General features: G+C 52.5%; 1 pseudogene; it reads right to left on the bottom strand.

Annotated features, from left to right (window-relative positions):
* Nucleotides 1–2,822: 2,822 nt before the first annotated feature.
* On the bottom strand, nt 2,823–3,333 carry LOC125927678 (small nuclear ribonucleoprotein G-like; annotated as a pseudogene).
* Nucleotides 3,334–16,079: the final 12,746 nt, after the last annotated feature.

Here is a 16,079-nt window from a genome sequence, read left to right as displayed (position 1 = left end):
CTACGTGTTTGAAATGGGTGCCAAGAGAGGACATGCCTGTGCTGACAAGGTCCCATCAGCATGGCAGTGTGCATCCTGGGTAACCTTCCACTGCACTCGGTTCAGACTTCAAAGGTCTGGTCCCTGGGAGTTGCAACTTTGCCCTCATAGTCTCTGGGGGGATCTAGCGTCACTTGCAGCCAGCCCATATGGGCTCTCTTTGCTACAACAGTCCCAGCATACTTATAGAACCCACATTTTCCTGTCCACAACAATGGTAGCCCCTACCTGCAGACATAGCCAGGGAAGGGGTGACGGGATCTGCAAGAGGGTGAGCAATTTCAACCCATTCGTTCAATTGCTCATCCATTCAGCAAATATTTAATGAAATGTTGATAGACATCTGTTCTACCCTGAGCCTCTGGGCTGAGTTTAGCGGGAAACTCTCATCTCTTTGGAATCACGGCCTGAAACACATGCCAGCAGTCAGGCTCTGGGAAGGCTGAGTGTTTGGTGGGGACCATGGGACCTAGACCAGCCTTGGGCTCAGGAAAACCTCCATGAGGATAGGACAGCTGAGCTGAACTTGGAAGGATGAGGTGGGGATTGGGGGGTCATGAAAATTCTAGCGAGAGCAAAGACCAGACACCAAAGCTCCAGGGAACACAGTGTCTCCAGGGGTTGGTGGAAATCTGGGTGGCTTGACATGGAAAAGGCATGTGGCCAGTCAGGAGACAAGGCCAGACCTGCTGAGTCTGACTTCAGCTGGCACTTACCGGCACAGCTGCCCCAGGCATTAAGATCTGAATGTTTCTATGGCCTCCCTGCCACCCAATTCTGGCCCTCTCCCCAGGGACCCCTGGGCCTCCTTGAATCCAACAAGTAAGGGGGTGCGTGGCCAAGGGGGAGCCTCCGGAACAGTGAGGTCCCTTCTGGCTGGTCCTGCCCACATCTTACCTGCTCTGGTCCCTCCTGCTCTCTTGGGTACAAGTGTGGCTGATCCCAAGTGTCCTGCACTCCTTGGACTGGCCCCAAATCTCTCCAGGGTCAGTGACCTCATGCCTCTTAGCGGAAGCTGCTGTTCTCACCCAGGCTCCTCACGCAGAAGGGGGACACGCAGGATGCTCTGTGCTCAGCTGCACAGATCCAAGCAGCTTCCCTTGGTCACTTTCCCTGGGCACCTGTTGGGTCGCAGCACTTTCTCCTGACCTTCAGTCTCTCCATTGTTGGGTATTCCCAGCTCCTCTACTTCTCCTGGGCTAAGATCTCCTTCCCCATCTATCACATCCTTCCCAGACCTCACACTCTCTGGGCAAAGGACAGGAGGCAGGGCCAGGTCTCAGCCTGGCACCATGTCCTGGGCTTCCCCAGATGGCCCATCCCTTCCAGAAGGGACACGCTGGACACAACCTGCCCCGTCAGCATCTCTGCACACATCTGCCCACCAGGAGACACAGCCAGGCTGTAGCTGTGTTGTCACCCAGCTCTCCAGACCCAACCGTCATTTTCATTGCATTTCCAGCAATGCCTCCTTGACTGCAGAGCTTCCTAGTCTTTCTTTTACTCAGTAGGTATGTTCTGAACATCTGCTGAGTGCCAGGAAATCCCCACACTGTCCCCCTTGGGGCACAGTGGCGGGTAGGACAGGCAAGTCCCTGCTTTCATGGGACTGTTGCAACGAGGGAGATGGGCACTAACCAAGGACGCTCATCAGAGCTGTGCCCCCAGGGGACAGTGAAGGGGATGGGACCAGACTGGTCTGGGTGGTCTCTCTCAGGAGATGGCATGGTGGAACAGTCTTGCAGGTCAGGGAACACAGAAGGCCAAGGTTGGGAACAGAGTGTGTGTGGTGAACGGGGGTTTTGGAGGAGGTGAGTGGGCAGATCTGAGTGGAGATTCCGTGTAGAGATGGGTCTGTCTTGAGAATAGGAGAAGTACCTCAAGCAGAACACTGATGCTACCTTATCTGTAGAAGACGACTCCGTTGGTGTTCAAGTGCCAAGAGAAGCAAGGAGGCCAGTTGGCATTGAGGTTCTCCAGGAGCCTGCATGGCTCCCCAGGTCCTGCAAGAAGGAACAAGCAAAGCAGAGTCCTAGGTGGTTGGCCCTGGAAGCCACAGCCCTGAGTGCTGGACAATAGCTGAGGAGTCATTCGTTCTGAGAGCCCCCTGCCATGTCCTGCTTCCTCCTCTCTCTCTTCCCTCTTCTAACCTCCAGGACCTCAGAGCATTCTGGCTTCTTCATGTTCCCCTTGCTCATCCCAGCCCTCCTGGTGGGTGGGAAGACGTTTACACGGTAGGGCCATGTGGACCTCAGAAGTCTGCTCTCCACAGAGGGACAGCTGCCCAGAGAGACCCCATGATTTGTCTACCCTCAGAACACCAGTTTGTTTCAAAATCCCCAATAAGACCCTTCCTGGGTTAAAATGATCATGACACAGGTATGACCTGCTGTTAGAAAGTCTGAAGGTACTTTGTTCTTTTTATGGAAGGATTTTCCAGAGTGTTCTCTATGAAAAAAGTTGCTTCCAAAGCTTTCAAAAGGGAATTTGATTGATGTTCAAAAAGCCGCTTGACCCACAGACATTCAAGTGTCTCTTGGATGTGGGTACCATTCTAGCCCTGGAGAGAACACAGCAAAGCTCTGCACTCCAGAGTGACCTTCAGGCAAATAACAAGCCAATGGGTCATTTTAGCTGGTGATAAAAAGGAAAAAAATAGGACAATGTGGTGGTGAGGACCTGTGTAGGGCTGGGGGTCCAAAGAAGTGACACAGACAGGAAGGAGGCAGCCTTGGGAAGGTCTGGGGGGAGAATGCTTCACGTGGAAGAGACAAAGTGTGGAGGCTTCACATAGTTAAGGGCCATAAGGAAGAGGAGCTTAGACTGTAATAAGAGCATAGAGTAGGGGTAGGGCATGTCATGAGTCTTATGGCCACAGTATGAGTTGGGATTGTGTGTGTGTGTGTGTGTGTGTTTTACTATTACAAAAGTTTATTTAAAAAAAAAAGTTCAGTATGAAAATACATAACCTGATTTTTATATTGTAGTAAAACAGGTGCTATGGAGAGGGGACATATGGAAGCAGTTGGTTTCTTCCAGTGAACACACCCATTGTTGATACTTGTTCCAAGGCTTCTAACATGATGATACTGTTTTCTCAAATTATCACCATTCCAGTATTGTTCTGTTGCCCACTAGTTGCCATCTCCACATATCCGTCTATCACAAGATTCGTGAAGGGATTGAGCCCCCTTGGACATGTCTTCACCATTTAAGTTCACTGATAATTTCTTGTCCATAATTTTTTTCAATTCTGGAGGATGGGCTTTGCTCATGGTGTCTATTCAGCGAACTTAAAGATGCCCCCTGGAGGTTTTTAAGCAAGAAATGGTGTGAACTGATTTACAGTTTGGACATTCCGACTGTGCTATGTAGAAGATGAGCCTGGGAAGACAGCTTGATACAGAAGGTTACCACAGGATTTGGATTAAACTGGTTGCCAATGGATTTCTTTGACCCTTTGTATAAAAGAAGAGAGTGGTCCACTACACCCCCCCCATCCCCGTGTGACACTGTCTCTGGACAAGGCCAGGAGGCACGCTGGGGGAAATGGGAAGGAAGCCAGGAACCTGGCTGGAGGGCTGGCTCCTGAGTGAGCAGAACCCACATTCCAAGCCTCAGCCCCTGGGATGGGAGCACGGAAACCCCAGAGAGGGAAGGAGCCATCAGACTGAGTGTGTGGGGTATCCAACCCTTCCAGTGTGTCATCTCAGCAAATCCTGACAAGTACCTTGAGATGGGCTTATGTATCTGTTATTTAGTGCCATATAACACATGATCCCCCCAAATATACTGGCTTAAAACAGCAAGCGTTTCTTATTGTCCCGGTTTCCATGGGTCAGGAATTCAGGAGCAGCATAACCAGGAGATTATCCTTAAAGGTTTCTCATGAGGTTGGGGTTGTGTGGGGCTGGAGGATCCATTCCAAGATGGCGCCCTCACACAGCTGTTGGCTGGAGGCCTCGGTTCTTCACAGGCGGGCCTCTCTTCATGATGTGGTAGCTGGCTTCTTCAGAGCAGGTGGTCCAAGGACAAGAGAAGGGACAGGCAGGAAACCACAATGCCCCTTACGACCAAGTCTCTGAGGTCGCACACTGTCACTTCTGTTTATTCTGTTAGTTGCGAGCAAGTCACTAAGTCTGGCCCATGCTCAAGAAGGGGGGACGGGTACTGGGCCCCACCTCCTGAAGGGAGGGGTATTAGAATTTGTGGATTTTTTTTTTGGAATCACCCATCCCAGGTTGAGAGTCTTTAATTAATCTCCCCGAGGCATACTACAAGGAAGTGGCAGAAGTGAGACTAGAACCCCGGGTCTCCAGAGCCTGAGTCCTTCCTTTGGTGCCAGGCCGCTGAAGGAGGTGCTCAAAGCCCAGCCAGCTGCCACACTAGTGGAGACCACAGGCCTAATCACGGTCCCCGAGAAGACATCCATGTCAGTGAGGATGCTCTGATAGTTGGGCCGCAGTGGCTTCTCCAGGCCTCGTCTGCTCTCTCTGGGCATGGCGGCTGCTCTAACCGTCAGGGCCGTGCCTGTGTCCTGTTTTATAGGGTCGACAGGCTCCATTTGTTTGTATTTACAGCACACATATCCCTCTGTCTCCCCCAGCTCTCTGTGAACCACACGTGATTCTCCTGGCTGCCAGGCCGTCCACGCAGCTGCCTGTCACAGGGTCAACTGCTGGGCCTGGCTCCTCCCTTCCTCAGGTGAGTTATCTTCCAGAACTTCCTTGGCCTCTACAGCTAGCTTCTGGTGTGTCTGGACCCCTCAGCTTAAACTTAGGTTTCCAGAAATGTGTGAGTCCAGCCATGGGCCCAGCCTAAGCCCTGCTGGGGAACGGAGATAGTACAGCAGGGGCCGGGGGGACTGTGTGCCAGGGCTGTGCAGGGCAGATGCTTCCTGATGGTGCGCTGCTGGCTCAGGCCTGGGGCAAAGCTGGAGAGGTCAACCTACTGGGTGGGTCTCAGAGCACTCAGCAGAATCTTGGTCCCAGAATCTGGGACCAGTGCCTCCTGGCCTCCTCGCTCCTCCTCTGCCTGACCTCCATCCATCACCAGGAGGTATTTGGGAGTCTTCCAAGAGCTGGAGGGGACCGCGGTGATGGCATGTGATAGAACTTGTTTGATCACTCCCAACTAGGCAATTAATGGCAGATTCACGCTCGCTCTGCAGAAGGGGACCAAATGCTCCGACTTCCAGGTCAGCCGGACCTATCCTTGAATAAGCTTCTGAACTTTGGGCAATCTGTTTGTAAAATGGAGATAATAATAATAATAGTGTTCACGTCCCACAACTGTTGAGAGGATTGGACAAGAGAGTGTGTGGAAGGTGCCTGCCTCCTAGTAAGTGCTTGGCATGTGGTAAGTGCTCTGTGGGCCTTGGCTGTATTCATTGTGACCATTCAGAGGGTGGCCCCATTTCGTACACTTGGTGTCACCATGTTGGCCATAGGAACGTTTTTACAGGCTGATCTTCTCTCTATCTGTGCTGTGGCCAATCAAGGGATGCTGTGACGTCATCAGTACTGACTTCTAGTTTGCACACTGCGAGTCAGACTCCTGAGCAGGTGTACAGAGGGGGCGGTGGGGCAGGGCCCTTGCTGGGGGCAGGACAGGAGCCTCCATGGGTCACGAGACAGTGGGGCCCACCCATGCCCAGAGAGAGCGGATGAGGCCTGGTCCACCTACATCTCGATGGCTGGCCGCTTGTGTTTGCCCTGGACCGGCCCATGCACGCCACAGAGCATCTCACCGTCTAAGCAGGTGAGGTCTACTGTTGCCCGTGGAAGTTTGTGTAGGTCATGGTTCGCCTGTGGGCTAGTTTCGAGTGTTAAGAGTAGTAGCGGCAGGACAAACCCACCCTAGGGTGGTGGCCACGCATGTGTTGGAACACGTGGAGGGGGTAAAGAGAAGTGGCAGGAGGAACAGAAGGACGTAAGGGGAAGAAGAGGCCGCCAGGTAGCAGAAGAGCGCGCCTGAGGGCTCAGAGCTCCTGGATCCTTGCCCTGGCCCCACCTCCTACAGAGAATCAACCCCCCAGAACCTCTGATTCCCTGAGCGAGAAGGAGGGGCTCAGTCCTGCTCCTGGATCCCTGCAACCAACCTCACACCCACCTGCTCCTTTGCTTTGTGCTGCTAAGCGTTTCCTATGTACTCAAATATGGAACCGTCAGGCGGGCCGTGCCTCCGTGCATGAATGTGTGAACGCTCAAAACCACGTGTGCGGCGTTTTAAGGGCTTCTCTGTGTCCTGAGTCATGTGCACCAAGCGTGCTGCACCCTAATTTAGAACCCCACGGTAGATAGGACTCGGCAGCTTGAGCTGGGGCGAGCCCAAGGCGAGTCATTACACTTCCGTGTGCCTCAGAGTGAGTTAAACCATAAACACACAGTGAGGTGATGATCAAGGCATCCCTCGTGGGTTCCTCGCCCCCCCTGGGCACCCTGTATCCTAGGGCCACCATCCCATGACATGAAGACTCATGGAGTCCTCCTGGACCACTGAGTGGCCAGCGTCCCCCAGGGAGGGAAAGAGTTCTCAGGTGGAGCCATCACTGCGGGCCGGGCACCAAGCTAATTCTTGCCCAGACTCCCACTCGGTGATGCTCCTCTGATGCTCCCCATGCCCAACATCACCCAGCTTCACCCAGCCCAGCCCTGCCTGAGCCCAGAGCTCAGCTTCTTGCTGCTGCGCCTCCAACCCTGACTCCGTCCCCTCGGCTGAGCCCTAAGACAACCCGAGGAGGGATGGGAGGCATGGCTTCACCCAACAGGCCAGGAGCTGCAAGTCCCAGGCTGAACTCAGACTCCCCACACGGTCCCTCCAGGCCCCTGAAACCCGTGAGCACGCCTCACTCTCTGCGATCGTCTTTTGTTCTCTCTGAAGGGGCTTGTCCCCCTCAGGTGCTGCCTCTTGAGATCCCATATCTCCCCTCCTGTGGCTGTTGACCCCAGGCCACATCCTTTGGCTTCCCGGAAGGAACGGGGTCCAGAGGCCTCTGGTATCATCTCCCATCTCAGCTCCATGTTGCCTTCTGAGCATCCCAGGCTCCCTGGACCGGAGCAGAAGGGCCAGAATCCAAACCAGGACTTGCCCAAAGTAGGTCCCAGTTGGGAAGTCAAGGTACAGGTGGACAAAAAAAAGCACGTCCCTGGATGTGCTTGACAGTTGAAGCAGCACATTCCCCACTCTATGGAAAGTAGAGCCTGGTCTCCCAGCTGGAACTCTCAGGGCCATGTTACCAGAAAGGGTCCCTGTGGCCGGCCTAGACCCCACCAAAGCCTCTTCAGCTTTGATCCTGACACCTCCCCTGGAAAAATGGGTATTCTTCCCTTATTCTCAGTGGAAGTTTCAGAAGATGTTCAAGGTGTGTCACATCTGCTCCCTCTCCTCTGACTACTGGTGACGTCCCCCGGCTCACCTGTCCTGGAGTGGTCTGACAGATCAGGAGCTGCAGCTCTGGGGGTGCCGGCGGGGGATGGGCCGCCTCTCCCCACGCTCTGTGTTGCTCTATGGGGCAGGGCCTGATGCCGTGTTCACGCCATCTCCCCTTCTGAGGGGACTCTGGAGGCCGCAACAAATGCGACAGAGACCCTGCCCTCCCGGGAGCTCACGCGTTGCCCTTACTGTTGCCATAGAAGTGGAAGCCTGCACTGATGCAGTACATGCCAACGTGGCCCCCAAAGTATGCGTCCGCTCGGAATCTAAGAATATGACCGTATCTCCAGTGAGCTTCTCTGCAGACGTCATTACAATAAGGATCGCAAGATGAGGTCCTCCTGCATTATCTGAGTGGGTCCTAAATCCGAGGATGAGTGTCCTTATAAGAGAGGAGAGGGACAGTTTGAGACACACAGGGGGAGGCCAGGTGAAGACGTGGCTGAGGCCAGGATTAGGGTGACCTGGATGCGGACTGAGGAACATCTGGATCCACCAGGAGCTGGACAAGGTGAGGAAGGATCCTCCCCTCGAGCCTCCGGAGGCTGCAGGGCCCCACTTCCCTGATTTCAGGCTCTGGCCTCCAGACTGAGAGTAAATTTGTTGTTTTAAGCTGCCTGGTTTGTGGTCACTTGGCAGGGCAGCTCCAGGAAACTCACACAAGTGCTATGTGGAAGTCTGGGCTGCCGGGAAGCAGCCTCTGAGATGGAGGTGAGCACGTGGGAGGCTGGTTGGGGGCCTTGTGCGGACGGTAAGAAGGCAGCACGGGGAGGAGTCGGGCTGCAACGTCAAGGTGGCCTCTGAGAGTGGGGTTGGGTGGGTGGCTCAGCCTTCTACCCCCGAAGCTACCATCTTGGAGTCAGGCCTCCAGGAAGAGGCCATGACCTTGGATGAGGCTAGCCTTCTCAGTGAGGGGCAATCCCCAGAGCATCCTCAGCAGCCGGAGGACCACGTTCTTCGGTCCTGAAGGGCATGAGCGTGGAAAGACTCATTGAAGCATTTCTGCAATCCCGATCGCCTTTAGGCCAACGACGGGCGGGCGATTTCCCCACTTCAGGGGAAGAGGGTTGCCCCGCCCCGATCCAAGTGTGACCTAGACCCAAGCATTCTCCTTGAGCCTGCCTCACTGTGTGAGGACAGGCCTGACAGTCAGCATGGGGCTCAGGGGGTCACCTGCATGGGTCTCCCTGGCTTATAGTCACAGGGACTTACGAGGGCCCTCCGCCCAAATTGCTGGTCTCTACAGCTGATCCCTCCCCACGGCTGACCATGGAAATGCTTGGTCGACATGGCAACGATATGGCCGACTGCACGTGTTTGCCACGGATGCCCGACACACAGCGTGTATCACAGCAAGGATCATGCATGGCCCGAAGGTTGCATCCGGAGAATCTTGTTGCAGATGTGTCTGCTCACAGCTCTACTGCCCTACTGCTGGGTCTCTGTCGTGTGCAGTATGGTCATCTGCTCTCAACGTCAGCTGAGGAAAAGCACTGTCCTCTGGGCTTCTGCCGCTGGCTCCACGGACCCTCTGGAGTCCCAGTGGTGGTTGAACAGAGCTCAGCCCCGTCATGGCCTCTTTAATCAACCCACTCAGGCCTCCCCGACGCGTGAGTCTCAGGAGGTGTCTGGAGACTCCTGCGGCCCCTCCTTAATGCTGCTGATGTTCTTTGATACGTTTTAATCCTCGACGGACGATGGTTTCGTTGGTCGTTGAGTTTTTCTCACGATTTTGAAAAACCTTCCTTTTCTAAAATTATGCAACATGAATATATTTGTCGCTAGTCTTTCCCCCCCTCTATTTTTTGACCCAGGCGCAGAAGATTAAGTGACTCATGCTCCTTGGCTCATGGTCCCTTCTCAGCATTGGTCTGTGCAAGGTCCCTCTTTGAGTGTGTAAAGACGTAGCTGGCACACAGCCTGTGGGCAGAGAGCAGTGCTGTCCACCTCGGAAGATATGGTTTCCACTCTCCCCACCGCAGAAACCCACGTGTGGGTGGCAGCCAAGATGGCAACACTGGCCCAGCGTGCCGCCATGACACTGAGCTCCTGGGGTGGAGGCCAAACCTGGGCCTGTGCTGGGAATCAGAAATTCCCAGGCCACCTGTCCTATCCAGAGACTCCGACTTGATCGAATCTCTGGCTTCTGTGGATCTAGCCTGTGGAAAAGGCAGAAGCAAGGAGATAGAATGCTGACCCCCCGCCTTCAGGGTCTCTGTCGCCAGAAAAACCCCAAATCTGGCAAAGGAAAGTGGGTGATTACTCATACTGTGTGCTCTCTCTCATGCCAATAAGCGGTGGGCTGTTGAAGTCATGCAGCCTCCAGAAGGGATAATCTCCCCAGTACCCAGCTCAGATGTTTCCACGACAGACCTCCCAACCAGGGGTCTGAGAGAAGAACAAAGGCTGTGGCTGATCCTCTCACAGAGCAGAATGGGGGGGCTGGGGCCCGACCGACCGGCCAGGGGCTTGGACTACTGTCAGGGCAAGGGCTTCTTGCTATTCTGGATGTGAGAACGTATGTGCCCTGGACCGGCGACCACTCTTTCCCACTCTCCCCTCTCCAGGTGAGAGTTATGTGGGGTTATTTACAGATCTCTTGCTAAAATGCCCTGTTCCTTTGTGTGCTGGAGCTGGTCAAATTCATCATTCAGCCATCTGAAGTCAGACCGTGAGGACCTGCACCCCACATCTCACAGAAAGGACAGCACATCCCCTAGAGATTACAGCCTTTTCCCTGGTACAACTTTGAGTTGTCTCCCCTGGGGGAGATGGTAAACACATTTTCTGTGTATAGGCAGATGCTTCTTTTCAGGAAAGAGCTAGCGTAAGAAGAGAGGGTGGGTGTGGCCATCGGGCATCCAGGAAGGGGTACGTGAGAACCGTGTTACCAACTTAAGCCTCTTGCTCTTCTGATCACTGTGGCCTGATTTCCCCTCCCCTACTCTCAGTGCAGGTGGGGCTGAGTAAACAGACCTGGATGAAGCCCATCTGGGCACCACGTCTCCCGACAGGAGTGGCGGGTTCAGGAAGGACAGGAAGCCCTTTTGCTGGGGCTTCTGGGAAGGAGCCTCCAGATCCTAGTGTTGGAGCCGCTGCCACTGTCCTGCCACCGCATGAAACCTGAGACCACAGGGGGCACAGGAGGGCCAGGCTGAGAGGCAGAGAGAAGCCAAGTTTCGATTGTGTGATTTGAAATCTTGAAGCCTCAGGTGGTGTCTGAAGCCGGATCTACTCATGGACTCAGGCCTGGCTACATCACTTGTGGGGCCCCTAGTTCCATATGCAGGAGCAGAGCGCTGTTAAAGGTGCTAAAATAGAAAGCTTTTTTTCTGTCTTCTCTGGCCTCTGTCCACTTCTCGTGGCATGTTTTAATTTGCTGTTTAATGACATTCCAAGTCAAGAGAAATTAAAATTGTAAATTACTTGTCTGAATTTCGCCGCCTACCTTTACACGTGCAGTGACAGTTTTCAATTCAAATATGAGGGCATTTAACTTACATGTGTGGAATTATCGAGTTCCACAATTTGCATTGTGCGGCGTTATGCGGCACGGCACGTGCGTGTATGTTTTATTCTTCCCAGAACAGCAGAAAGGTGCACAAAGTTAATTCCACCGTCTCTATTTCACTTCTTGCTAGGAGCACACTCTACCGACCCTCCACCTTCAGCTTAGTGCTGTGTGAGGTAGGACCAGAAGCAAGGGCACCTCGAGGCACTGTTTCCTTCCACGTGGGTTTTGTCAGTGTTGTTGGGACAGACGCGGGGATTTACCACGCAGTGAGAAAGGTAGGGCCGCGGTTCCTTGGTTGTTCTGTTTCTTAGAGCACCATTGCCTTCCTCTGCATTTGAAGCAAGTTCTGGTTCTCTTGGGGTGTTAGACCCACAGTTAGTCAGTCATACACGTAAAAGGCATACCTTCTGCTGACTTTGAGTCTTGCTGAACTCCTCGACATTGTGGGTCCCCAGAATTCTGTGCTCATGGGGAGGTCTCCACTCTTTACCTGCACGAATGTCGAGGAACAGCAGGTGCATTTACACATGCCTCCTCTACCCTCATGCATGCCTTGTTGCCCCGCCAGCCTTCACTTATAAAACACAAGTTCAAAGACATTGCTGGGGTGCCTGGGTGGCTCAGTCAGCTAAGCATCCGCCTTTGGCTCAGGTCATGATCTTGAGGTCATAAGTTCGAGCCCCGCATCAGGCTCTGCGCTGACAGCTCAGAGCCTGGAGCCTGCTTCAGATTCCGTGCCTCCCTCTTTCTCTGTCTCTCTCTCACTCTCTCTCTCTATCTCTCAAAAACAAGTAAACATTAAAAAAAATTCAAAGATGTTATTAAAAATGGCAAGACAGTGAAAGCAGACCATTACCGTACGCCCGGGACCCTTCTGAGAGCAGGTCACAGGCCTCGGAAGCCAGATTTTCTAGCCTATAGGAGCCCACAACTTCCCTCTGGTTAAGACAGCTTGGATGAGCTTGCTTTTGTTTGCAACTAAAAGAATCCTAATGGAAAAGGTTTTCCCAAACCCAACATCTCCTTAATTCATGTTTCCAGAAAGCATTTTCTGTCAGGCATCACAATGAGGCTGAGACAGGAGAGCAGGAGTGAGGGGGCTGTGAGCACCCCACACTGAACCAGGTTCACCCCCAGCCCTTGCGATGGAGCCCTCAGCCCCAATGCACACACTCACTATGGTCTCTGCACTTATCTGCTGCCTCATCTCATCCACTCCAGCCCGCCCCATGCACCACTTCCAGAAAGATCCTTCAAACTAAAAATAACTAAATAGAAATTGGGGTTTAAAAAAAAAAAAATCCTTCTGGCTCTTCTAATTGTCTCCAGGACAAGATCTAAAACCTAAAGCACAGAACACAGGCCCTGTCCACCTGTCTCCCGGCATTCTCGAGCATCATCCCCTGGGTGTAAGCTCGGCGTCAGTCCTGACCCAACTGCCTGCAGCCCCCCATCTGCCGTCTCCCCCAAACCGTGCATTCCCTTCTCTACTGCAATGCCCTCCCTCTTCCCCACGTGCCCAACAAATTCTTGCTCTTCCTTGAAGGTTTAGGGTGACATCCGCACCTCTGTAGGCAAACCCCATGGGGAGAGCCAGGGGGCCCCCATGCCCTGCCTCCAGGCCACAGCCCCTCTGGTGCTCGCAGCCTCCTCACTCCTGCTCTCCTGTCTCAACATTAGAGAAAGTGCCTCATTGTAGAACCTGGCAGAAAATGCTTTCTGGAAACATGAATTAAGGAGATGTTGGGTTTGGGAAAACCTTTTCCATTAGGATTCTTTTAGTTGCAAACAGAAGCAAGCTCATCCAAGCTGTCTTAACCAAAGGTGTGGGCTCCTATGGGCTAGAAAATCTGGCTTCCGAGGCCTGTGACCTGCTCTCAGAAGGGCCCCGGGCATGCGGTAATGGCCTGCTTTCACTGTCTTACCATTATTAATAAAGTCTTTGAATTTTTTCTAATGTTTATTTATTTTTGAGAGAGAGAGACAGACAGACAGAGTGTGAGTCAGGGAGGGACAGAGAGAGAGGGAGACACAGAGTCTGAAGCAGGCTCCAGGCTCCGAGCTGTCAGCACAGAACCTGATGTAGGGCTTGAACCCACGAACCATGAGATCATGACCTGAGCCGAAGTCGGACACTTAACCGACTGAGCCACCCAAGTGCCCCTCTCATCCTTAGCTTTTAGAGAGTATGAGCGTCCCGCTCTCCCTCCAGCACACTTGCTCTGTCCTTAACCTCCAAAAATAGATGGGTTTTGGTCAGATCGATGCTCTGGTTTCACATTATTATGACTATGTCGCACTATTCCGACCTCTGAGCCACACAGACACCTCAGTTCCCTTTTCTTTCCTGAGCGACATTTTGTCTTCTGGGAAGATGTTAATTGTCTAGTGTTTTGGCTCACGTTTCTTTAATGGTATCCAGAATACAATGCAAACCCTCTCCCAGGTAGGAAAGACATCTCTCAATATGTTCAGACACTTTTTTTTAATGAGTTTATTTATTTATTTTGAGAAAGAGCACTAGTGGGGGAGGGGCAGAGAGAGAGGAAGAGAGAGAATCCCAAGCAGGCTCCATGCCACCAGCACAGAGCACAACATGGGTCTTGATCCCACAAACCGTGAGATCATGAACTGAAACCAAGAGTCGAATGCCTCACCGACAGAGCCACCCAGGTGCCCCCAAACACATTTTTGAAGTCAGTTCCGTCCTGAAGCCATCTCCCTGCCCTCCGTCCGCTCTGGTGGCTGGGCCACCCCCTGAGGGATCTGCTGCCACTCTCCTTGTGGCCACAGGATGCTGAGAGTGACCACAGAGAGCCTGGCCCTTGTGTAACCCCCTCCCGAGTGGTAAAAGCCATGGCCATGATGAGATGTCATTCCGGTGACTATGTTATGTCACACATCAAAGGGATGTTGGCAGATGTGAATAAGGCTTCTAATCAGTTGACTTTAAAATAGGGAGATTTTGCAGGCGGGCCTCATCTAATCACACTGACCTCGTCCATGCAGAGTGTTTTTCTTTGGCTGGTGGTAGAGAGGAAATTGGATGGACTCTGAGCGAAATGCCTCGGTGTGCTGGACTGTGAGATTGTAATATACTAAGAAATACGTATTTGGTCTTCCTCCCCAGGTCCTGGCCCAGAGCTCCTAAAATCCTTGTCATTTCCTGGGCGACAGGTGATGGGAGCATCTGTTGTTACTCTTCACAAGGTCCTTTCAACCACATCTGAGTTTATGCTAATGCACTGACTCTAGGTGGGCCCTAAGGTAGTTTCAGGGCGGGGTTGGTCACCTGGGTAATCAACCATGTGTTTTGAGGGTTGGAGCCTCAGGCTCCCATCCCATGACCTCCAGGGAGCCAGGTGGGGCTTGGGGCTGGGGGTGGAGTTAATCCTCAGTGGCCTCCGTGAGAACTTCAACAATGGGATTCTGAGAGCTTCCAAGCTAGTGAATGCATCCATGAGCTGGGAGGGTGGTGCACCCCAAACTCCACGGGGACAGAAGCTCCTGTGCTCAGGGCCCTTCCAGACCTCACTCATCTGGCTGTCCATTTGTATCCTTTATGATAATCTGGTAATAGTAAGCACTGTTTCCCTGAGTTCAGTGAGCCATTATGGCAAATTATCTCATCCAAGGAGGGGAGTTGTGGGAACCCCAATTTGTAGCCTAGTCAAACGGAAGTGTGTGTAAACTGGGGACCTGGTATCTGTGATTGGCATCAGAGTGGGGGCAGCCTTGTAGGACTGAGCCATTGCCCTGTGGGTAGTGTCAGACTTGAGTTAAATTGGAGGACACCTAGTTGGTGTCCACAGAGAATTGGAGAATTGCTTGGTTTGGAAAACACACTTGGTGTCAGAAGTATCGCGAGTAGAGAGTCTCCCTTTGGGGGTGTTATCTGTTGCTGAGATGGAGGGGGTCACAGGGCAAGGACCTAAAAGTGATCTCTAGGAGCTGACAATAGCCAGAAAGGTAGTGAGGACGTCAGTCCTACGACCACAAGGAATCTGATTCCACAGATGATCTGAGTGATCTTGGAAGTGCATCCTTCCCCAGACCCTCAAGGTGAGGCTGCGCCTCAGTCAACACCTTGATTTCAACCTTGAAAGACCCCAGGCAGAGAACCCAGCCAAGCCCCCCACCAGCTTCTGACCGGTGGGCATTGTTTCAGTTTGTGATAACTGTTATGCAGCAACAGAGAATGAGGACACCCAGTCTGGGTGCTCTTCACTTCTCTCTGAAGTGGGCCTCTCATTTTACTGGATCCTCTGTCTCCCTCCTGGTTTACTCTCTGGTTTAAGTGTGGCACGTCCACCCATAGCTTCCAAAGAGAGGTGCATGGGGAGCAAATTTTATGTGCCTGGAATTACCTTTATTCAATACTCACACTTAATTGAAAACTTGGCTGACTGTAGACTTCTAGGTGAGAAGCCACTTCCCCCAGAATTTTGAAAGTATCATTTTCTTGTCTTCTAGTTTCTAGTATTACTGTTGAGAAGTCTGTTGTTATTCTTATAATGGTGGCTCTTTGTATGAAACCTATTCCTTCTCTCTCTCCAAGTTTTTAGAATCTTCTCTTTATCCCAGTGTTCTGAAGTTTCACAACGATGTGCCTTGATGTGGGTATCTTTTCACCCACCAGGCAACTAAGTACCCATGCCCTGACAATGACCGAGGTACATATCTGGGATTCCTTGCCCAAATAGCCTAAAGCCCACTTCCAGGACCCATGCAGGCATCTTTCCTACATTGGCCCTGAGGATAGACCACTGTTGTTTGTATCCCTACTCTTATGGAGTGGCCAGGGGACAGCTCTTAGTGGGAGACAGGGATGGAGCTTGGAATGTCCATGTGCATGCACTTGAGGCTTCTCATGGTGTGGGACAGATCCAGGAGTTAGAAGAGAAAGGAAGTGGGTGAGGGATGTCAGCAGGGACCAGCTCTCTCCACACCTCCATCTTCTGGAGCAGAACTACAAAAACCTGAGTATTCTGTATCAGAACCTGAACTTCCAGGTAGTTCTGCAGGTATATTTGTCAAGGTAGGAGGATAGAGCATATTTTATTTATTGGTTTGTTAACTTTGTTTACAACTT

Source organism: Panthera uncia, chromosome E1 (assembly GCF_023721935.1).
Source record: "Panthera uncia isolate 11264 chromosome E1, Puncia_PCG_1.0, whole genome shotgun sequence".
NCBI lineage: Eukaryota > Metazoa > Chordata > Mammalia > Carnivora > Felidae > Panthera > Panthera uncia.
This window is presented reverse-complemented; position numbering and strand designations above follow the sequence as displayed.